General features: G+C 34.3%; 1 long non-coding RNA gene and 2 pseudogenes across 1 annotated transcript; all 3 read left to right on the forward strand.

Annotated features, from left to right (window-relative positions):
- Positions 1-1,754: 1,754 nt before the first annotated feature.
- Positions 1,755-6,743, forward strand: LOC110633241 (1-aminocyclopropane-1-carboxylate oxidase homolog 1-like; annotated as a pseudogene).
- A 1,937-nt stretch (positions 6,744-8,680) lies between these two features.
- On the forward strand, positions 8,681-9,548 carry LOC131179152 (uncharacterized). The gene is made up of 2 exons (XR_009148136.1): positions 8,681-8,825; positions 9,200-9,548. It is a non-coding gene; the product is annotated as an uncharacterized LOC131179152 (long non-coding RNA).
- A 1,126-nt stretch (positions 9,549-10,674) lies between these two features.
- Positions 10,675-23,607, forward strand: LOC131179151 (1-aminocyclopropane-1-carboxylate oxidase homolog 1-like; annotated as a pseudogene).
- Positions 23,608-25,460: the final 1,853 nt, after the last annotated feature.

The raw sequence follows: 25,460 nt of genomic DNA on the forward strand, positions 1-25,460 counted from the left end.
TGAAGAATTGCCTGCTGTGTGTAGGTATGTTATCAACAACCTCTTTTTTTCTCTGCACCAATTTGGATTTTCTGATGCTCATTAACACAATTTAGTAAAAAAATTTTATTGATTTGTTAATATTGTAATTGATTAACAGAGATATAACTATCGATTACTTGAACAAAGCAATGAATTTGGGGTTGACATTATTCGAATTACTGTCGGAAGGTCTTGGGCTTGATCCCAATCACCTGAAAGATATTGAATTTTTCTCGTCGGTCACCATTACCCTGCATGCCCTGAACCAGACTTGACTTTGGGCATTAACAAGTGTACCGATAGTGGGTTCCTTACAATTCTTTTGCGAGATCAAATGGGTGGCCTTCCAGTCCTGCATGAAGATGAATGGGTTGATGTTACCTCAGTTCCTGGAGCTGTAGTAGTGAATTTGGCGGATCTATTACAGGCAACTCTTCTTTACTATAATAAATTCTTAAGATCTAATGAATTTTGCGTTTCTATTCAATCATATATTGTTATTGAAATTTAATTTTAATTATACACATAAAAACAATGAAAATCGTCTGATTACCTTTCATGTGTTTTTGAGCAGATAATGAGCAATGATAAGTTCAAAAGCGTATATCACCGGTAATAGCAAAAAATGTTGGACCAAGAATCTCAGTTGCTTGTTTCTTCGGAACCCATTTCGAGGAAGGGACATCCTCATCCTCCAGACTCTATGGACCTATCAAGCTGTTGCTGTCTAAAGATAATCCTCCAATATACAAAGAAACTACTGTAAGAGATTATGCTTCTCTAGTCTACATGAAAGGTCTTGATGGGATCACTGGACTTGAATATTTCAAATTGTGAATTTCGCTATCAAGCGCGGTGTGTGTTTGTGTGTTTCTCCAATTAACTTCATTTCCCTCCTACTCTCAACACATGTATTTGCTCTCTTGTTTTACAATTAACTGCAGCAATAATAAACATGGACTCATGTCCAACTTTATCTTTGAAACACTTGTTCTTTGCAATCAGAAATTAAAATCTGTTTAGATCTAGAACCAGGCCGACCGGATTCCAATTCAGTTGCTAGCTATTTCAAGAAACCCGGCACTCATAATTTTATTTTAGAAGTTTGTCACTGGCCTAAGATAACAAGTTGAATAAAGTTTTAGTAATCCTACATCAATTGCAACAAAAAAAAAATAATAATAAAAATAAATTGGTTTGACTATATAGAGGGATGTGAACAACCACCAAAACAGCAAAACCAGACAAAAACTACGACACTGCAGAGTGCACACAACCTTTCATTATTTATAAGTATCATTGATGTTAGGGTTAAGTACTTTATAGCATTTCAAATTTGACCAGGTTCCAATATTTTTAAATTTAATGTATAATGTATGTATTCCAAGGATCTCAATTTTCAGTTTTTGCAAGCGCATTTTGATAAGCATGAACCTCAGGCCACTACGGGCCAATATAGGGTATCTGTCACCCATTCCCATGCACAGTCAGTGGCAAATAAAGTAGTTGGTAAAAACGCTGGCCATTCGCATTGGGATGGGAATAAAAATATCAAATAAATACTTGCATTGATAATTTATATATATAATTTTCAAATAATTATAAAATCACAAACAAATTCTAATTAATAATGAAGAAAAACTTACATCCTACTAATTCGATCATATCTTGCATTTTCGAGTTTGAAGCGGAAGGTGGCTTGTGACACCACAACCCTCAAGAACCAAAATATCATGGATACCACTTTAGGCAATTTTCAGCAGCTGGAATCTAAGTACGACAGGCATACTCAACTAAAGGCCTTCGACGATACAAAGGCCGGTGTTAAGTGCCTTGTAGATGCTGGAATTACAAAGATCCCCAGGAGTTTTATCCATGATCAAACAAGATCAATGACAAGCCTCGTGCAGGTCCCAAGAAATATAGCGTACCCATCATTGATTTGGAAGGCGTCGAAAGAGATCCAAGCCTTCGTAGAAAGGTATATAATTGACAAGGTTAGACAAGCTTGCGAGAGATGGGGCTTCTTTCAGATGATAAGTCATGGAATTCCAACAACACTTTTGGATGATGTGATTGATGGGATGCGAAGATTTCATGAGCAAGACACTGAGGTGAAGAAACACTTCTTTACACGGGATGAGACTAGGAAGGTGATTTATAATACAAACTTTGATTTTTTCCAAGCCAAGGCAGCTACCTGGAGGGATTCATTATATTGTCTTATGGCTCCTCTTCCTCCCAATCCTGAAAAATTGCCAGCAGTTTGCAGTTATTTGGTTGATCAATAAAAGAATTTACATAAGTAAAATTAGATGTCTTGATTGATGATGACAGATTAAAGTAACATTAATTCGACAAAGTATTTTATTTCTCATGTGGTTGATCTACTATTCTGCTTTGCGTACGGACATGTAATGGTTAATTACTCAAACAAAGTGATGCAATTAGGATTGACAATATTAGAATTGCTATCTGAAGGTCTTGGACTTCATCCCGACCACTTGAAATACATGGGGTGCGCAGAGGGACTTTATTTTATTTGCAATTACTACACAGCATCTCCTGAACCAACTTTGAAATTGGGCATCAACAAGCATACAGATATTGCCTTCTTTTCAGTTCTTCTACATGATCAATTGGGCGGACTTCAAGTACTCCATGAAGATCAATGGTTTGATGTTACTCCAATTTCTGGTGCTTTAGTAATTAACTTGGGAGATATGTCACAGGCAGCATTCTTTTACTTTTACATTGAATTTAGGTGCTGTAATTAGGGGGCAACGATTTAGAAGCCGCCGGTTATGGTTCCTGAATTTCTAGTTCAAGTTTAATGAAATTATGAACCTGAATCGTCATGAGATAGTTTGAAAGACGGTTCTTAAATCGCTAGATCCAATTCGAGCATCGATTTAAAACAGTTTTAAGGGCGGCTCGAAAAAAGCGAGTTCAAAACGGTTTGGAGGTTTATTTAGGGGTGGTTTAGATAAAAAAAAAAATTGAAGGAAAATTTTATTAATTTGGAATTATGTTATATTTATAAAAATATTTTAATTTTTTTTAGAAATCTATCAATAAAAAAAATAAGAAAAAAAATAAAATTAATTTATCTTTTAAGAAAAATTTAATAAAAAAAGACTTGGACTTTATTAAAAAATTAGAGATGAAAATAATTGTCACGACCCAACCTATGGGCCGGACCGGCACTAGGACCTGGGCCAGCCTAAAGCCCCCGAGGCCCGTAGTAAGCCTAACTGTTCATTAACCCAACTCTAAGGCCCATTTGGGCCTAATTTCAAGAAAACAAACGGACAGAGTCCGGCCATAAAATGGACTTACCAACGGGGAGTTTTCGACTCACCCGACCTGTAAACACAATATGTAGTCAATTGGGGAGCTCAGCTCACCCTCCACATACTCATCAACATAATAATAAATGGGAGCTCAGCTCCCTCATCCAATTCATCAAACATGCATAGCATATTAAGTTTACAGGTCCAAAATAATAATTTAGTTTACAGACCCAAATCAAATAAACATTTCTAACACATGCGGAAATTCTAAGATTTAACAAGTTTATACAAACAGTAATAATTGACCTGCGAGGGAGAAAGCAGGTTAACTTCAAAAATATCCTCCTGTGGCCTGTAAAAATTTTTGAACAGGAGTGAGCGTTCGACTCAGAGAGTAAAATATCAATTTTAACCATAATCTCTATAACTATCTAGAACTAATGCACCCTGTAGAGTGAAATGCAACATCAACAACATTTTCACATCATAACATCAAAAAGGTAATTTGGAGCACTCACGCACCCTGTAACATCAATCATAATATATGGGAGCTGATCCCCTATACAGCTCTCTTAAATCCAACCTGGTGCCAGCGAAGAACTCAGCTCGGACTTCCACTTAATAACCAAATCGAGGGTCCCAGCGAAGAACTCAAGCCGTGACTACCCCTCGAAGGATCGGGTCCCAGCGAATTACTCAAGCCGTGACTACCCCGTCCTATCCATAGTCCACACCACATCACACGCACGCTAACGCACGCACACTGCTCCAAATTACCACAACAACATCCATGGCACATCAACAGTTATGAATGCAACATAAATCGTGCCTAGAGTTTAACTACATAAATATATGCATATAAGTGATGCATGGGCATGCTTGAACATATAATAATATCGAAATTACAATTAAAATTAATATTCTACTCACAGACTTGACGACAATCACTGTGGCGGCTGGGCGGAGGAAGAAGGTTGTCCCGGCTCACCTGACAATTATATTACAATTATTTAATACAATCTGACTCAATACAAACAAAGAAAAAGACCAATACATCCTAAGTCGTGCCGAAAATCCGGCAGAGTCTCCCCTATACCTAGGACCTACCCAACCTGCAAAAGGGTTCAAAACACACTTCTATACTCACAATCCATATATCCACAACTCAATCATGTCACACAGCCCCTCCTGGGCCCATCAAATCAATCATCCATCACAGTATGTAATATTTCAATTTAGTCCTTATAATTGACCATTTTTGCAAAAATTGCCCAAATAAGCTCTAAAAATTATAAAACTTTGCCCCGCGGTCCTTAGCAATATTACTAAGCTATTGCAAAAAGAATCATAATTTTCTAAGCTACCACAAATATTTTACGGATTTTTAATCCTATTTAAGCACTAGAAAATTACGTAAAAACAAGGTTCGGGTTTACCTTTGCCGATTCCGACTTCCGGAACGCGCTCGGGACGTCTAACAATAGGGGGCTAGCCAAAACCTCGGTCCAATTCGGAGACTTTTCCGGTAACGAGTGCATGGCCGAATTTCGCATCTTGGTCAATCGCCGATTCCGCGAATCGAGGATACCTACACGAAGCCCATAACACGGGGGTTAGTACATAAATTTTTTAGAATTTTCTAAGCTCATTAAATGCTCAGAAAAACACTGCGAAGTTCCGTGGGACCCACCGAAAAACGGTGTCGGAAAAATTTGAAATTTATGTCGTTGCGAAGCTCTCGACGAGTGGAGCGTGCTGGTAGCCTCTGTTTTCTCGTGGGATTCACGGTTTTCGAGAAATCTAGCTCAAAAGTCAAAATGGGCTAAAATCTTCCCGAGCAAAAATCGGACAAACCGCTCGATGGATTTCGGCGTTCTTGGTGTCTATGGAAAGCTCTCGCCGAGTAGATGATTTTAGACACAAGATCCGGTCCAATTGGTGGCTGGATCGGCCGGATTTTGGCCGGAGAAGCCGAAACGCTGCGCGCGCAGGGGAGGGGCGTTCGCGCTCGTTTCCGGCCGTTTGGGGTGGCGGCCGGTCGGCTGGGACAGCTGGGAGGCGGCGCCGGCGACAGGGGAGGGGAGGAGAGAGAAAAGAGAGAGAAAAGGGAGAGGGAACGTCGCGCGCGAGAGGAAGAAAAAGGGAAGAAGATCGGTCCGATCTGGTCCGGTTCGATTCGGCCGGTTCGATTCGAGATACAAAATTTTGAATTTTTACTCTGCCTCGGGACCGAAAACGAGGTCCAAAAATTTTGAAAAAATTCCAAAAAACTCAGAAAAATACGTAGACTCCAAATATATTTTTAGTTTTGCCACGTGGTCTTTAAATAAATTTTTAAAATTCATCAAAGTTTATATTTTCGGAAAATCGAACCCGATTTTTAAAATCCAAAAAATCTCAAAAAAATTCCTAAAATTTAAATAAAATTAAAATACCAAAAATGCTCATAAAATTTAAAATTTTGGGGTGTTACAATAATTTTTTTTTAAAAATTGAAAAAAAGTGTATAAACTTAATTTTGCCTACTTATCCTCTTGGAATATAGAGGAATCAAAATTTTTACTTTTATTGCTTGCCCTTTTTTCTTATAATCGTATGATAAAATTTGATAATTAGAAAAAAGCACAAATGAGGAAAAAATATAAAATAAAAGGTATTAGAAAATTTTAAAGATATAAAATAGTAATAGAGTAATAGATATATTATTGAAAATTTCAGTGAGTCTATAAAATAATAAAGTAGGGAAATTAAGAGAGTATTAGATTTAAAAAGAGTAAAGAAAATAATTGTTTAGAGAAATTGAAAGAGTATTTAAAATTAAATAGAGAATAAATGAGAAGAAAATTTGAGATTTATGTAAAAAAATTAAGAGTGGGGTGAGGTATTTATTAAGTCATTTTGTATTTAAACTGCTGATTAGATACAGTTTGGAACAGTCAGTTCAATTCGGTTTGAAGCCGTCAGTTCACAGTTGCTAAAATTATAAATCTGAACCAAACCGTAAAAGTGTAGTTTCAATCTGATTTAAAGCTGATTCTGTTTTAACCGATTTTGATCGAGCCGATTCTAATTTGATTTCAATTCAAAAATGGACCGTAGCCGCCCCTATCTATAAAGAAATTTAAAAAAAATAATCTTATCTAAATAGTTTTCATATATTTCTTTTGTAACTAATCACCAATGACAATTTCAAAATCGTATATCACAGAGTATTAGCGAACAAAGCCGGTCCAAGAATCTCAGTGGGTTATGTTTTTTGGAATGCATAATGAGAAAGAAGTTTGGTCTGCAGTTTTTGGACCGAGGAGGGAGTTGTTGTCAGAAGAAAATCTCCCAGTATATCGAGAAACGACTGTGCAAGATTTTCTCACAAAAGTCTATTCAGAAGGGTCTGGTTGGACCTCTAGATTGGATCATTTAAAACTATGAACTTGGCTATGGAGATAATCGCCCGCTTCCGAATCATCCAATTGGAGAATTTCATATTTTAGGGGATGCATATGAAAATTCACATAACTAAGGCTGCGTTTGGAGGAAGCCAAGATCTGCTATTCCCTCAACTCCATTTCAATAGCTTTTAAGATTTTTCACAAAAATTAAGAAAATTATTAGATGGCATTATTTTATTAAAAAATATTAATAATTAATTAAAATACTCTTTTTGAGATATAAAAAGATATTAAAAAAAGATAAATATATTGAGAAAATGATAGACAATTTAAATTAAAAAAAAAATATGGTGGCATCAATCAGTGTTTAGTTTTTTGTTTTTATATATATTTTTCTATAATGATTATATACTTAAATATGAAAAAACAATTAGGCTTAAAAAAATTAAGCATTAATGATGATATGATTAAAAATTAATGTAAAAATAGAAAATTAAATTGAAATTTCACTATAATAAAATTAATAAAATAAGAATAATTGTTAATCGTTGGAGGAACATGTGGAGCTGTTGAGGAGAGTAGGTAAGCATTGAGTAGTGAGTACTACGTGAATCAAGAGAAGGGAGGCGAAAAACGTGAATGAGCAATTAAAAAATAAAAATGAGAATATTCCATGTTTATTTTTTCTGTATTAATTCCTTATTTTTCTATTTTACAAACCATTAATTTTATAAATATGAACATTTTGAAATTAGCTTTGTGATTGCTTTTATATATATATTCTAGCAGTTAGTAATAAAATTCAAAACATAAATTAATAAAAATATTTAAATTTAATATATTTATATTTTTATATCTATCTATCTATATATCTATATAAAAGCAAAGAATAAAGGTCATTTGCTCTTTCTTATTTGATAATTTTTCAATTTTAAATATATTTTTCAATTTTTATAAGAAAATAGAGAATAATAATAATAATAATTTTTTCATTCCTGTTTGGCAATTTTTTTTGAGTAAATTAAAAGAAATAAGAAGATTTTTAATTAAAGTTGATTTATTTATTATTTAATAACTCCTCAAATGCTATTCCATTTATATTTTAGCTTTTGACATGCCTCCGTTACAATATCCAAAAATGCATTTCTCACTCCTATATGACAATTTTTAATAAGGAGAAATAAGTAAACTTTTAATTAAAATTGATTTATTTATTACTTAATCATTCTTCTCAAAATATTTAATTATTTTCATACTAGAGCAATTAAAATGATTTATTAGTATTAAAAATAAACTCAATTCTATTTCCTATTTAAAGGCAATCTCTCCTTATTTTGAAGTATCAACTAAAGATCAAAATGACAAAAACAAAGGGATGTTAGGTGCGACAGGGAAGGTAAAATTTGGAATGAGAAGGATCATGCTAAAATTTTCTAAATTTTCATTTCTTATTATGAAAATTTATTGAAGTCCATCCAATTTTAATACATACAAGAAGAAAAATTTTTATTTGATCAACTATATGGTTCAAATTATGGTCTCAATTTTAATTTTATAAGTTTCATATTTTACTCTCTTTAATTGATTTTCTTTTATTTTAGTAATATATATATATATATATATATATATATATATATATATATATATATATATATATATATATTATGTATATTTCTAATCGATGGGGAGTGGCTTCAATTAAATTTATAGCTGATGCAAAAACATATGGACCTTTTGGTGTCAAAGACATCGATGATTGTTCTTTGTTTAGTATAACTATTTTTTCAAAAATAATTTTAGAGTTTTTTTTTAAATTTTTTTTATGTTTTGATTAATCAATTAATATATTTTTTAATTTAGAAATTAATATATATATACAATTAATTATTATAACTTTGAAAATTTAATAATATTAATTATATCATGAAATAGTAAAAAGTTCATTGTATTTTTATTTTGTGTTTTTAATAATCGAAAGGACTTGATGGGATATCTGCTTTAGAGGCTTTCAAGTTGTGAAATTGGCTACAAACATAAGCTTTATGAAGTAATCCCTTAAATAAACTGTGCCTACGTGTAAGTCTACTGCTTGCGGTGCATACAAGACTAGTACAACTATTAGGTATTTCTTTGAACGAGTATGTATACATAAAACTTATTATGCAACTATAGATGTAAACATTTTATAAAGTTATGTGATTAAATGAATGGTCAATCACGGTTATAAATTTAATATTCATTCTGTCCTCTGCCAACGGCAATCGATAATGATGATTTGTTACTTTTAAGGTCTATCATCTAACTGGGTTGATATAAAAGATAGTAGCTTTCGGTGAGCAGGCGATTGTCTTATACTGCTGAGGAGGATTTCCTGGTATCGACCATCTAGATTGACTTAATAGGCTAACGGCATCCTTAAAATATAATTTGGTAATAGTTGATTTGTTCCAATATTTATCTTTGCCTATTAAAAAAAAAATATTTGTCTTTGTGTAGGAGGCCGGGGCAGAGGAAGATAGAGCAAGGCGCCGGAAGCCCTTCTAACCCTCTCAAATTTACAACTGCATTTATATAGTAGAAAATCAATAGTTTTTTTTTTTTATAGATTTCTTGGCCTCTCAAAATAAAATTATAAAATTGAAATATTAATGTAACACATATTACACATTATTATTTAAGTATATTCAACTCAACTAAGCTTTATTTCAAAAATTTGGAGTCAGCTATATGAATTCTCTTTTTCCACTCTAACCAATTTTGAGTTAAAATCTCGGAAATGTGTAATGTTTGTAGGTCATGTTGTACTACTCCTCTTTAAGTCAATTTAGGTCTGCCTTTTTCTTTTCTTTCTATCTTCTAACTTAATGTGCTCTACTTGTCTAACTGGAGCCTCCGTATGTCTACGCTTCACATGACCAAATCACCTCAATCTCCCTTCTCTCAACTTATCCTTAATTGGTACCACTCCTACCTTTTATCTAATACTCTCATTACGGACTTTATTTAGTCTAGTATGGCCACTCATCCACCTTAACATTATCATCTCTGCAACTCTTATCTTAGACGCATACGACCCCTTCAGTGCCCAACACTCACTACCATATAACATGGCCGGACGTATGACTGTACGGTAAAATTTTCCTTTCAACTTATTGGGAATCTTGCGATCACATAAAACTCCCGTGGCACATCTCCACTTCAACCAACTGGCTTTAATCCTATGACTAACATCCTCCTCACATCCCCCATCTACTTGAAGGACTGAGCCAAGATATTTAAAGTGATTACTTTGGGACAGTGCCACTTCATCCAAACTAACTCCTTCCCTATCACTAGTTCAGCTTTCACTAAACTTGCAATGCATGTGTTCAGTCTTTGTTCTACTTAACTTAAAGCCCTTTGATTCTAGAGTAATTCTCCAAAGCTCTAGCTTTCTATTGACTCATTCTCGCATCTATCAGAACTATATCATTGGCAAATATCATGTACCAAGGGATACTCTTTTGTATATATTTCGTCAATTCATCTAAAACTAATGTAAAAAGCTAAGGGCTTACAGCTGAACCTTGATGTAATCTAACTGAGATAGGAAAATCTCTTGTGTCCCCTCCCACTGTGTACACAATAGTAGTTGCTCCTTATTACATTATTATTTATGTATAAAAAAATAATTAATTAAAAATTTAGCCTAAAATTATTTCACTTGATTATGAGTTATGGCGCCGCTAAACTATTGGTGACCAGTTTCCAATCGCACTTGTTCAAATAATTGAATTACAGGATGCCAGACAAGTTGTCTGTACCTTTTGAATTTTAATCCAGCTGACAAAAAGAAATTGTTGAGGTTTCTTGTTCTTTTGTTTTTTGACTTCATCTTCTCTAATGAAGGCCTCTAATTTATGTAACAGTACTTATCCTCCACACACACTCATGTCTACAATTTATATTCATTTGCAGAATATGAAAGAAAGATGGCTACAAGTTTAGACAAATTTGAAGTAGAAATTGAATCCCATTATGATAGAAAAAGTGAATTAAATTGGCGTAAAGGGTCTGATAGATGCTGGAGTCACCAAGATCCCAAGGATATTCATCCACTATTAGTCCAAGATCAATGACAAGCCATGTGTAGGTAACAACAAGCATGGCATACCAATTATAGACTTGGAAGGTGTTGTTAGGAAGCATTAATTCTCAATTAAACAAGATCAACTTTAATTATGGAATGATGATAATTAAAATTTTATTATTTAGCAAATTACCTCAAACAGATTGAGAAATTTTCTGACCACCGAGCCGGGTTGTAGCAAACAACCAACTGTCCAGATGTCCGGCCTCTGATGGTATCCACACAGACCGGTTGTGAGGAAATTCTCCAAGACACTCTTAGAGAATATTGAGAGTTTTGAGTGCTAGTTCCTTTCTTTTTCTTTCTTCACCTTTGAATGGAAGACAAGCTTCCCTATTTATAGGGAATAACATTTTATAATTATAATTTAACCCTTTAAATTTACTAATTATAAATTGACCTCTATAGGAATTATAATTCACACAATTAATTCCTATAATTCTAGAAACTTTAAATTAAGTCTACACTCAATTATTAGGACATTAAGCAGTTTAATAAAATTTACACTTCAGTCCTTAAGTCTCTAGAATTATTTTTATCAAGTCCAACTTGATAATTCAATTTAATTCCTCACTTACATTCTTTATGTGTGTGACCCATTAGGTTCCTAATATGTTGGCAATAAATATAATTAAATAAAATTATTACTTTAATTTAATCATCAATTCACAATTGATTAATTATATTTGTAGATTATTATTGACATCTAGCAATGTGTAACGACCACCAAAATATTAGAACTTGTCAAAGTGGTTTGACTAACCTTTCTGTGATCAGTCTGTCAGTGTAATTAATATCCCTTCATCATAATATTTCGATTTATACATTGATGCATGGAATGTGTCTACTATATATAAATCATTTATGTCCTTCCAGTATGATTGATTAATTAAATAAGATCTCAATCTCATTTTACCTTGCGCAAGAATTTAACAATCCATACTGACCAAGAATAATTGAAATATTTTCCTTAATTACCTAAGATGATGAATTCTATCTTGACAATTAAATATCTCCACATAGTTCATACTATATCCAACAGCTGCCACATTCATTATCTTTATATAGAATGACGTGTGAGCAGTATCAAAATATAGTAATTCCTATATAAGATAACTTAATGTCTCAAGTCTAATGATCATTTACATGACTATCACGTGAGTCTTTCCATAGATACAGGTAAACTTCCATATGGAATCCTTGTGCGAGTCAGTTCAGTAAACTTGTCACCACAAGCACTTACACATTGGTTCTAGGTATCTCACATATCTCAGCTTAATGAGAACTGTTGCTTCCTTTCATAATGGAAAGAATGCAATGTGTACTGGTCTCAACAGTTATATCAATGTCCGATCCTTATATAACATTGACCAGGAACATTTTTGAAACAATGCTATAATGCAGTCAGAATCTCATAATTATAACAACATTATAATTTCCACTGCTATGCATATAAGTCCCATGGACTTTATCTTTATTAATTAATATTCATTAAAATTAAATTAAACATTAAAGATAAAGCAGCCTTTTATTAAGAATAAAGTATATATACATGAATTAAGTGATCACACTTGCAATTAACACATTGGTTGCAGTGCACATACACTAACAATCTCCCACTTGCACTAAAGCCAATCACCATGTATCTAATACCATAACCCTGCAGGTGGTGATCTTGTTTTTGCTGGGACAATGCCTTAGTAAGAGGATCTGCAAGATTTTCTTCAGTGTGGACCTTTTCTATCATTGCATCTTTTCGCTCAATGATCTCTCTGATCAAATGGAATCTCCTAAGTACATGTTTGGATCGCTGATGAGACCTTGGTTCCTTAGCCTGTGCTATGGCTCCATTATTATCACAGTACAGAGTTACTGGATCAACAATGCTAGGAACCACACCAAGTTCAGTGATGAACTTTTTGATCCAAACAGCCTCTTTTGCTGCCTCAGATGCAGAGATGTACTCAGCTTCAGTTGTAGAATCTGCTATAGTTTCCTATTTGGAATTTTTCCAACTCACAGCACCACCATTAAGTATGAAAATATAACCAGACTGGGATTTGCTATCATCTTTGTCAGATTGAAAGCTGGCATCAAAATACACTTGAACTACCAGTTCACCATCTCCATAGACCAGAAACATATCTTTAGTCCTTCTCAAGTACTTAAGAATGTTCTTTACTGCTGTCCAGTGACGTTCACTTGGATTAGCTTGGTATCTACTAGTTATGCTTAAAGCATAAGATACATCTTGTCTTGTGCATAGCATCGCATACATGATAGATCCAATAGCTGAGGCATAAGGGATCCTATCCATTTTCTCTTTCTCAACCTGTGTCTTAGGACACATATCTTTAGAAAGAGAAATACCATGCGATATAGGCAAGAATCCTCGTTTTGATTCTTCCATGTTAAACCGTTTTAACATTTTGTCTATGTACACAGATTGTGAGAGACCAAGGAGCCTTCTGGATCTATCTCTATAGATTTTAATTCCCAAAATATAGGTTGCCTCTCCCAAATCCTTCATGGAGAATTTCTTGGATAACCATATCTTTATAGATTGGAGTAATGGCACATCATTTCCTATTAATAATATGTCATTTACATATAAAATAAGGAAAATGATTCCACTCCCACTAACCTTCTTGTAAACACAAGGTTCATCCATATTTTTAATAAAGTCAAACTCTTTGACTGTTTCATCAAAACAGATGTTCTAACTTTGTGAAGCTTGCTTTAGTCTATAAATGGACTTTTGAAGCTTGCATACTTTGTTAGGAAATTCTTTGGATTCAAACCCCTCAGGTTGTGTCATGTACACATCCTCTTGCAAATTCCCATTTAGGAATGCGGTTTTGACATCCATTTGCCAAATTTCATAATCATGGTATGCAGCTATAGCAAGCAAAATCCGTATAGATTTTAGCATGGCTACTGGCGAGAAGGTTTCATCAAAGTCAATGCCTTGCCTTTGCCTGTAACCTTTAGCAACCAGCCTAGCTTTATATGTTTGTACATTGCCATCCATGTCAGTCTTTCTCTTAAAGACCCACTTGCACCCAATTGGGTTTTATCCCTTCAGGTGGTTCAACTAAAGTCCATACTTGGTTAGTGTACATGGAATCCATCTCAGATTTCATGGCTTCAAGCCATTTCACTGAGTCAATGTCAGACATTGCTTCCTGAAAGTTAGTAGGCTCTTTTGGTAAGAATGACATGTCATTATCAGCTTCTATTAACAGATCCAATCTTGTAGGAGCATGATGTATTCTACTAGACTTTTGAAGTTCCTGTGTTACTTGAGTTTCAGGCTGTGCATCTGATGCTACAGTCTCACTCATCGGTTCCATTTGGATGGTAATTTGTGGTTCTTGAATTTCTTCAAGATCTACTTTACTCCCACTGCTACCTTTGAGAACAAATTCCCTTTCAAGAAAGGTAGCATGTCTTGAGACAAACGCTTTTTGCTCAGTTGGATGGTAGAAATAATATCCAATTGTTTGTTTTGGATATCCCACAAATTTGCATTTATCTGATTTAGAACCTAGCTTATTAGAAATTTGACGCTTCACATAAGCATCACATCCCCAAATCTTTATATGTGACAGTGAAGGTCTCTTGCCCATCCATATCTCATATGGTGTCTTTTTAATAGATTTGGATGGAACTCTATTCAGAAGGTATGCAGCAGTTTGTAGGGCATAGCCCCAAAAAGAAACTGGAAAGTCAACATTACTCATCAGGGATCGCACCATATCTAATAGGGTTCAGTTCCTTCTTTCAGAAAAACCATTGTGTTGTGGCATTCCAGGAGGTGTCAACTAGTGAAGAATCCCATTCTCCTTTAAATAATCTTGAAACTCCTGACTAAGTATTCTCCACCTCGATCAGATCGGAGTGTTTTAATACTCTTTCCAGTTTGTTTCTCCACTTCACTTCTGAATTCTTTGAACCTTTCAAAAGATTTAGATTTTTATTTAATTAGATATACATGCCCATATCTAGAATGGTCATCAGTAAATGAAATGAAATATGAGTACCCTCCTATAGCATGGGTAGTCATTGGCCCACATACATCTGAATGTATTATGCCCAATAATTCAGTAGATCTTTCACTCTTTCCAGTAAAGGGTGATTTGGTCATTTTTCCCATTAAGCAAGCTTCACATGTTTCATATGATTCATAATCAAAAGGATCAAAATATCCTTCCTTATGTAACTTTGTGATTCTTGTTTCATTTATAAGACCTAATCTACAATGCCATAGATAGGATGGATTTTGATTATCTGATTTTAATTTCTTGCTATTTATGCTAAGAACAGGCCTTTCAAGATCATGTATATACAAACCATTTGCATAAACACCAGATCCATAGAAAATATCATTATTATAAAAGGAACAACATTTGCCTTTAATAATAAATTTAAAACCATTCAGTGCTAGGCAAGATACAGATATGACATTTCTAGTTAGTACTGGAACAAAATAACAGTTATCAAGTTCAAGCAAAAGGCCCATAGGCAGAGACAAAATACATGTTCCTACGGCTAAAGCAGCAACCTTTGCTCCATTTCCAACCCGTAGGTCCATTTCACCTTTCTGTAAAGTTCTAGGTCTTCTTAGATCCTGCATATTATTACAAATATGAGATCCACATCTGGTATCTAATACCCAAGAACATGAATTTGACATAGATAAATTTATCTCAATCATAAACATACCTAAAGTAGAAGCTTCATTAAGCTTCTTCTCCTTTAGTGCAGCAAGATAATCAGCACAGTTCCTCCTCCAGTGACCTTCTTTGCCACAGTGATGGCAAGTACCTTTGTCCTTTTTAATGCCTCAGTAGGCTTAAGTGCTTTAGGGAAAGTCCCTTTCTTCTTATTGTTCTTCTTCTTGGACCTTGGATTTGGTCTTAGAGGATTGAACCATAAGAACAGGGGACTTATTCTTCTTAAGTTCCCCTTCAGCAGTAGTTAGCATCCCTAACAGTCCAGGCAATGTAGTTTCTAACTGATTCATGTTGAAGTTCATTATGAACTGTGAGAAGCTAGGAGTTAGAGACTGTAAGACCAAGTCAATACTTAACTCATGATCCATGATGAAACCCAATTGGCCTAATTTTTCAATATAGCCAATCATCTTCAGAACATGAACATTCACTGAAGATCCTTCTGTCATCTTACAGTGGAACAATGCCCTTTATACCTCATACCTCTCATTCCTGCATTTTGAATCAAACAACTCCTTGAGATGCAAAATGATAGTTCGAGAATCCATATTCTCATGCTGCCTTTGAAGTTCAGGAGACATGCTAGCCAACATCACACATATGGCTTGCTCATCATCATCTGTATGACGAATGAACGCACTTAGCACCTCTTCAGGAGCATCAACAGGAGGAATACTCGGTTTGGCATGTTCAAGGACATATAGCCTCTTTTCTTGCTTGAGAACAATTCTCAAGTTTCTGTACCAGTCCAAGAAATTTGGTCCAGTCAACTTATTAGCATCCAGTATTCTACGTAGGGAATGGTTGTTACTCATGGTGATATTAGTGATCTATAAATGCAAAGATAAAATTGTATTAATTTCATTGTATATAATTTTCATTAACCAAATTAATATAAGGTCTTTAATTTCTATTTGGTCTCCCACTATTTTACTCAAATTAATAGCCCTCACCATTAATTCGGAAAATTTAACGCATTAATTTCCTTAGTGGGCTAGGACCCCATTTAATTTTATTTGACCTTGAGAGTGCTCAACAAATCAAAATAAAATTAAATTAGGTAGATAACTATTTATCAATCACATCTCTATGTGACTCCTAGATCAGTTAGGTGACAACTATTTATCTAAACATAATTTTATGTTTCTCCTAACTATGCCTCTGATTCTACATGATCATGAGTGTGCTCATCCAAATCATGTAAATTAGTTAAGTAAAACCCATTGTTCAGAAATATCCAATATTTCATAGCCATAAACATGTTCGAGAGAAAAGCAACCTTGAGTGTGCTCAACAAGTTAACTTTAATATAGAACTCAGGTTTATACTATAACAATGGAAGGCATCATGTTCATAACATGTACTAAATATTTGAATGAGGGATTTTAGGTCTATGCCAATTTATAGGTCTCATTAATTAACATGCTAGCAATATCATACATCACATATATATAACATACACCCCTAGCATGCATTTCTAATTGGATGATTATGGACTTTACTAAATAATTCTCTCGAGCCATTTGAGAGAATTATAGGGTCAAAAACCTAGGTAGTAGCATTGTAGGACTTCGTAAGTCTTCTTAGCAGCTCCTTGAAGTATATTCATCAGCTCCTCTTTCTGCTTACATTCACAAATAATTTTTTTATCTACTCTTTCTAAAACTATATAACATTTACATATTTCAGAAATAGAAACCTCAAGTTACATTCGAGGGGAGTAAGATGAGAAAAGAATTTACGACACAGAATATAAGAAAAGGCAGGGAACATAGTCCCTGTTTATGAATATACACACATTCAACCATATAAAGAGCAATCACATTGGTCTTTAGACCATAACCATCCATCATGCATTATAATCAAATTAAAATGCAAAAATAAATTTAATCATCCTCATTGTTGTTGTTGGTTTTATGTGTAATTAAAATAATATTTCTAACAATTGGAAATATTAAATCAAAATATATAATGTTCCTCCCACTGAATAATTCTATTTAATTGTCTTGGAAACAATTTCCTTTAATTAATAAGTAATTTAATCACAATTAAATACCTATTAATTTAACAAAACAATTAAATCAAATTTTATACTACCCTATGCAATATATAATTTAGAAACAATTTTCTAATATTATATATATGAGAATTAAACAATTTAATTCAATATCTAATTTAATTAGATAATTAAAATCTAAAACAATTTTAGATGCTCCACAATTTGCCATCAATTTTAGAAAACACATTTCCAAAATTGATATTGAATTAAACAATTTAATTCAATAAATTCCTTTATTTCAACTGCCCTAAATTAATTTTAGAAACTAATTTTCAAAATTAATATTAAATTAAACAATTTTAATTTATCTTCCAATTGAACTAAAATAAAATCACAATTTTATTTATTTAAAAACCAAAAGTAGAATTAATTTTAATAAAATAATATTATGTAATTATTAATTTTAGTCAATAGGAAATTCAAGGGCAAAACTGGAATAAGGAAATCATAATGGCATAATTGCAAATTCTGCCAAAACAAGAACATATTCACGGCTACCGGTGGCAATTTTGTAAATAAATAGCAGTGGCAATTTTGCAATTACAAGCAAAATTAATGGCAGTATTACACAGTGGCAAAACTGTAAATATCATGAAACAGAGGGGCAGCAGACTGCCCCTTTCTTCTTCCTCGTCCAGTCTGGTTTTCCAAAAAACTAGCAGCTCACACTTGAAACCACCAAGTGCAGCAGGTTCAGCAGCCATCTCCATGGCTGTTTCCGGTCGCAGGAGTGTTGTTGACACTGCCAGAACCAGCAGCCAGCAGCATCAAGCTGCCATTCTCCTGTCACACAACCAACAGCTTCGCATGGCTTTGACAGCCATAAATCTGTTGCATTTAAGGTGGCTGGACGACGCATCGCCACCAGGAAGACCATCGGACTTCCAACATGCATTCTGGATGGTCCTTTGGCGCAGCTAATCTTCAGCAAACGAGCTTCCTTGCTCGATTTGGAAGACCCTCAAATGGGTTTCAAAAACAGAAAAAAAAAAAATTTCAGATTTTCCTTTTTTAATTTTATGAGGAAAATTTCAAAATTACTTTGATTAAAATTAATTTTTACAGATTAAAATCTATAAGAAACAAAACCAAATCTTCAAAATTTTCAGATCCAAATTTGAGCAGAGGAAAGAAAAAAATTTTTTTGGGAGAAACAATATATAATCACATGAATTTAATACTCAAACTAACACCACCAATAACAAAACATTCCACAATTAATTAAAATGGCTCTGATACCACTGTTAGGAAGCATTAATTCCCAATTAAACAACATCAACTTTAATTAAGTATGGAATGGTGATAATTAAAATTTTATTATTTAAGGCAAATGTTGTTCCCTTTATAATAATGATATTTTCTATGGATCTGGTGTTTATGCAAATGGTTTGTATATACTTGATCTTGAAAGGCCTGTTCTTAGCATAAATAGCAAGAAATTAAAATCAGATAATCAAAATCCATCCTATCTATGGCATTGTAGATTAGGTCATATAAATGAAACAAGAATCACAAAGTTACATAAGGAAGGATATTTTGATCCTTTTGATTATGAATCATATGAAACATGTGAAGCTTGCTTAATGGGAAAAATGACCAAATCACCATTTACTGGAAAGAGTGAAAGATCTACTGAATTATTGGGCATAATACATTCAGATGTATATGGGCCAATGACTACCCATGCTATAGGAGGGTACTCATATTTCATTACATTTACTGATGGCCATTCTAGATATGGGCATGTATATCTAATTAAATAAAAATCTAAATCTTTTGAAAGGTTCAAAGAATTCAGAAGTGAAGTGGAGAAACAAACTGGAAAGAGTATTAAAACACTCCGATCTGATCGAGGTGGAGAATACTTAAGTCAGGAGTTTCAAGAATATTTAAAGGAGAATGGGATTCTTCACTAGTTGACACCTCCTAGAATGCCACAATACAATGGTTTCTCTGAAAGAAGGAACCGAACCCTATTAGATATGGCGCGATCCCTGATGAGTAATGTTGACCTTCCAGTTTCTTTTTGGGGCTATGCCCTACAAACTGCTGCATACCTTCTGAATAGAGTTCCATCCAAATCTATTGAAAAGACACCATATGAGATATGGATGGGCAAGAGACCTTCACTGTCACAAAGGATGTGATGCTTATGTGAAGCGTCAAATTTCTAATAAGCTAGGTTCTAAATCAGATAAATGCAAATTTGTGGGATATCCAAAACAAACAATTGGATATTATTTCTACCATCCAACTGAGCAAAAAGTGTTTGTCTCAAGACATGCTACCTTTCTTGAAAGGGAATTTGTTCTCAAAGGTAGCAGTGGGAGTAAAGTAGATCTTGAAGAAATTCAAGAATCACAAATTACCATCCAAATGGAACCGATGAGTGAGACTGTAGCATCAGATGCACAGCCTGAAACTCAAGTAACACAGGAACTTCGAAAGTCTAGTAGAATACGTCATGCTCCTACAAGATTGGATATTTTAATAGAAGCTAATAATGACATGTCATTCTTACCAGAAGAGCCTACTAACTTTCAGGAAGCAATGTGTGACATTGACACCGTGAAATGGCTTGAAGCCATGAAATCTGAGATGGATTCCATGTATACTAACCAAGTATGGACTTTGGTTGAACCACCTGAAGGGATAAAACCCATTGGGTGTAAGTGTGTCTTTAAGAGAAAGACTGACATGGATGGCAATGTACAAACATATAAAGCCAGGCTGGTTGCTAAAGGTTATAGGCAAAGGGAAGGCATTGACTTTGATGAAACCTTCTCTCCAGTAGCCATGCTAAAATCTATAAGGATTTTGCTTGCTATAGCTGTATACCATGATTATGAAATTTGGCAAATGGATGTCAAAACCACATTCCTAAATGGGAATTTGCAAGAGGATGTGTAAATGACACAACCTGAGGGGTTTGAATCCAAAGAATTTCCTAACAAAGTATGCAAGCTTCAAAAGTCCATTTATGGACTAAAGCAAGCTTCACGAAGTTGGAACATCCATTTTGATGAAACAGTCAAAGAGTTTGACTTCATTAAAAATGTGGATGAACCTTGTGTTTACAAAAAGGTTAGTGGGAGTGGAATCATTTTCCTTATTTTATATGTAGATGACATATTATTAATAGGAAATGATGTGCCATTACTCCAATCTGTAAAGATATGGTTATCCAAGAAATTCTCCATGAAGGATTTAGGAGAGGCAGCCTATATTTTGGGAATTAAAATCTATAGAGATAGATCCAGAAGGCTCCTTGGTCTCTCACAATTTGTGTACATAGACAAAGTGTTAAAACGTTTTAACATGGAAGAATCAAAACGAGGATTCTTGCCTATATCGCATGGTATTTTTCTTTCCAAAGATATGTGTCCTAAGACATAGATTGAGAAAGAGAAAATGGATAGGATCCCTTATGCCTTAGCTATTGGATCTATCATGTATGCGATGCTATGTACAAGACCAGATGTATCTTATGCTTTAAGCATAACTAGTAGATACCAAGCTAATCCAGGTGAATATCACTGGACAGCAGTAAAGAACATTCTTAAGTACTTGAGAAGGACTAAAGATATGTTTCTGGTCTATGGAGATGGTGAACTGGTAGTTCAAGGGTATTCTGATGCTAGCTTTCAATATGACAAAGATGATAGCAAATCCTAGTATGGTTATATTTTCATACTTAATGGTCGTGTTGTGAGTTGGAAAAGTTCCAAACAGGAAACTACAGCAGATTCTACAAGCCGAGTACATTTACGCATCCGAGGCAAAGAAAAGAGGCTGTTTGGATCAAAAAGCTCATCACTGAACTTGGTGGGGTTCCTAGCATTGTTGATCCAGTAACTCTGTACTGTGATAACAATGGAGCCATAACATAGGCTAAGGAACCAAGGTCTCATCAGCGATCCAAACATGTACTTAGGAGATTCCATTTGATCAGAGAGATCATTGAACGAAAAGATGCAATGATAGAAAAGGTCCACACTGAAGAAAATCTTGCAGATCCTCTTACTAAGGCATTGTCCTAGCAAAGACACGATCACCACCTGTCGGGTTATGGTATTGGATACATGGGTGATTAGCTTTAGTGCAAGTGGGATATTGTTAGTGTATGTGCACTGCAACTAATGTGTTAATTGCAAGTGTGATCACTTAATTCATGTATATATACTTTATTCTTAATAAAAGACTGCTTTATCTTTAATGTTTAATTTAATTTTAATGAATATTAATTAATAAAGATAAAGTCCATGGGACTTATATGCATAGCAGTAGAAATTATAATGTTGTTATAATTATGAGATTCTGACTGCATTATAGCATTACTTCAAAAATGTTCCTGATCAATGTTATATCAAGATCGGACATTGATATAACTGTTGAGACCAGTACACGTTGCATGGAGAATTATCTGCAATTTATTCTTTCAAAGAATGCAATGTGTACTGGTCTCAACAGTTATATCAATGTCCGATCTTGATAGAATATTGACCAGGAACATTTTTGAAACAATGCTATAATGCAGTCAGAATCTCATAATTATAACAACATTATAATTTCCATTACTATGCATATAAGTTCCATGAACTTTATCTTTATTAATTAATATTCATTAAAATTTAATTAAATATTAAAAATAAAGCAGCCTTTTATTAAGAATAAAGTATATATACATGAATTAAGTTATCACACTTGCAATTAACACATTGGTTGCAGTGCACATGCACTATCAGGTGTCCATATCGATGCAAACCTGCGCAGGCAGATAATAGATCAACTTGTAGAAGCCTGCCAGAAATGGGGTTTCTTTCAATTGATCAATCATGGAATTCCTGCAGATGTTTTGGATGGAATGGTTGACAGGATACGTCAATTTCATGAGCAAGACATTGAGGTCAAAAAACAGTTCTTTTAACGAGATGAAAGAGAAAGGTCAGCTATAATTCCAACTTTGATCTCCACCAATCAAAGGCAGCTAGTTGGAGGGACTCGTTATATTGTGCGATGGCTCCTAATCCACCCAATCCTGAAGAATTGCCTGCTGTGTGTAGGTATGTTATCAACAACCTCTTTTTTCTCTGCACCAATTTGGATTTTCTGATGCTCATTAACACAATTTAGTAAAAATTTTATTGATTTGTTAATATTGTAATTGATTAACAGAGATATAACTATCGATTACTTGAACAAAGCAATGAATTTGGGGTTGACATTATTCGAATTACTGTCGGAAGGTCTTGGGCTTGATCCCAATCACCTGAAAGATATTGAATTTTTCTCGTCGGTCACCATTACCCTGCATGCCCTGAACCAGACTTGACTTTGGGCATTAACAAGTGTACCGATAGTGGGTTCCTTACAATTCTTTTGCGAGATCAAATGGGTGGCCTTCCAGTCCTGCATGAAGATGAATGGGTTGATGTTACCTCAGTTCCTGGAGCTGTAGTAGTGAATTTGGCGGATCTATTACAGGCAACTCTTCTTTACTATAATAAATTCTTAAGATCTAATGAATTTTGCGTTTCTATTCAATCATATATTGTTATTGAAATTTAATTTTAATTATACACATAAAAACAATGAAAATCGTCTGATTACCTTTCATGTGTTTTTGAGCAGATAATGAGCAATGATAAGTTCAAAAGCGTATATCACCGGTAATAGCAAAAAATGTTGGACCAAGAATCTCAGTTGCTTGTTTCTTCGGAACCCATTTCGAGGAAGGGACATCCTCATCCTCCAGACTCTATGGACCTATCAAGCTGTTGCTGTCTAAAGATAATCCTCCAATATACAAAGAAACTACTGTAAGAGATTATGCTTCTCTAGTCTACATGAAAGGTCTTGATGGGATCACTGGACTTGAATATTTCAAATTGTGAATTTCGCTATCAAGCGCGGTGTGTGTTTGTGTGTTTCTCCAATTAACTTCATTTCCCTCCTACTCTCAACACATGTATTTGCTCTCTTGTTTTACAATTAACTGCAGCAATAATAAACATGGACTCATGTCCAACTTTATCTTTGAAACACTTGTTCTTTGCAATCAGAAATTAAAATCTGTTTAGATCTAGAACCAGGCCGACCGGATTCCAATTCAGTTGCTAGCTATTTCAAGAAACCCGGCACTCATAATTTTATTTTAGAAGTTTGTCACTGGCCTAAGATAACAAGTTGAATAAAGTTTTAGTAATCCTGCATCAATTGCAACAAAAAAAAAATTAATAATAGGGTATCTGCCACCCATTCCCATGCACAGTCAGTGGCAAATAAAGTAGCTGGTAAAAACGCTGGCCATTCGCATTGGGATGGGAATAAAAATATCAAATAAATACTTGCATTGATAATTTATATATATAATTTTCAAATAATTATAAAATTACAAATAAATTCTAATTAATAATAAAGAAAAACTTACATCCTACTAATTCGATCATATCTTGCATTTTCGAGTTTGAAGCGGAAGGTGGCTTGTGACACCACAACCCACCAGAACCAAAATATCATGGATACCACTTTAGGCAATTTTCAGCAGCTGGAATCTAATTACGACAGGCATACTCAACTAAAGGCCTTCGACGATACAAAGGCCGGTGTTAAGGGCCTTGTAGATGCTGGAATTACAAAGATCCCCAGGAGTTTTATCCATGATCAAACAAGATCAATGACAAGCCTCGTGCAGGTCCCAAGAAATATAGCGCACCCATCATTGATTTGGAAGGCGTCGAAAGAGATCCAAGCCTTCGTAGAAAGGTATATAATTGACAAGGTTAGAGAAGCTTGCGAGAGATGGGGATTCTTTCAGATGATAAATCATGGAATTCCAGCAACACTTTTGGATGATGTGATTGATGGGATGCGAAGATTTCATGAGCAAGACACTGAGGTGAAGAAACACTTCTTTACACGGGATGAGACTAGGAAGGTGATTTATAATACAAACTTTGATTTTTTTCCAAGCCAAGGCAGCTACCTGGAGGGATTCATTATATTGTCTTATGGCTCCTCTTCCTCCCAATCCTGAAAAATTGCCAGCGGTTTGCAGTTATGTGGTTGACCAATAAAAGAATTTACATAAGTAAAATTAGATGTCTTGATTGATGATGACAGATTAAAGTAACATTAATTCGACAAAGTATTTTATTTCTCATGTGGTCTACTATTCTGCTCTGCGTGCGGACATGTAATGGTTAATTACTCAAACAAAGTGATGCAATTAGGATTGACAATATTAGAATTGCTATCTGAAGCTCTTGGACTTCATCCCGACCACTTGAAATACATGGGGTGCGCAGAGGGACTTTATTTTATTTGCAATTACTACACAGCTTGTCCTGAACCATCTTTGAAATTGGGCATCAACAAGCATACAGATATTGCCTTCTTTTCAATTCTTCTACATGATCAATTGGGCGGACTTCAAGTACTCCATGAAGATCAATGGTTTGATGTTACTCCAATTTCTGGTGCTTTAGTAATTAACTTGGAAGATATGTCACAGGCAGCATTCTTTTACTTTTACATTGAATTTAGGTGCTGTAATTAGGGGGCCACGGTTTAGAAGCCGCCGGTTATGGTTCCTGAATTTCTAGTTCAAGTTTAATGAAATTATGAACCTGAATCGTCATGAAATAGTTTGAAAGACGGTTTTTAAATCGCTAGATCCAATGCGAGCATCGATTTAAAACGGTTTTAAGGGCGGCTCGAAAAAAGCCAGTTCAAAACGGTTTGGAGGTTTATTTAGGGGTGGTTTAGACAAAAAAAAAAATTGAAGGAAAATTTTATTAATTTGGAATTATGTTATATTTATAAAAATATTTT

Source organism: Hevea brasiliensis, chromosome 4, assembly GCF_030052815.1.
Source record: "Hevea brasiliensis isolate MT/VB/25A 57/8 chromosome 4, ASM3005281v1, whole genome shotgun sequence".
NCBI classification, from domain to species: domain Eukaryota; kingdom Viridiplantae; phylum Streptophyta; class Magnoliopsida; order Malpighiales; family Euphorbiaceae; genus Hevea; species Hevea brasiliensis.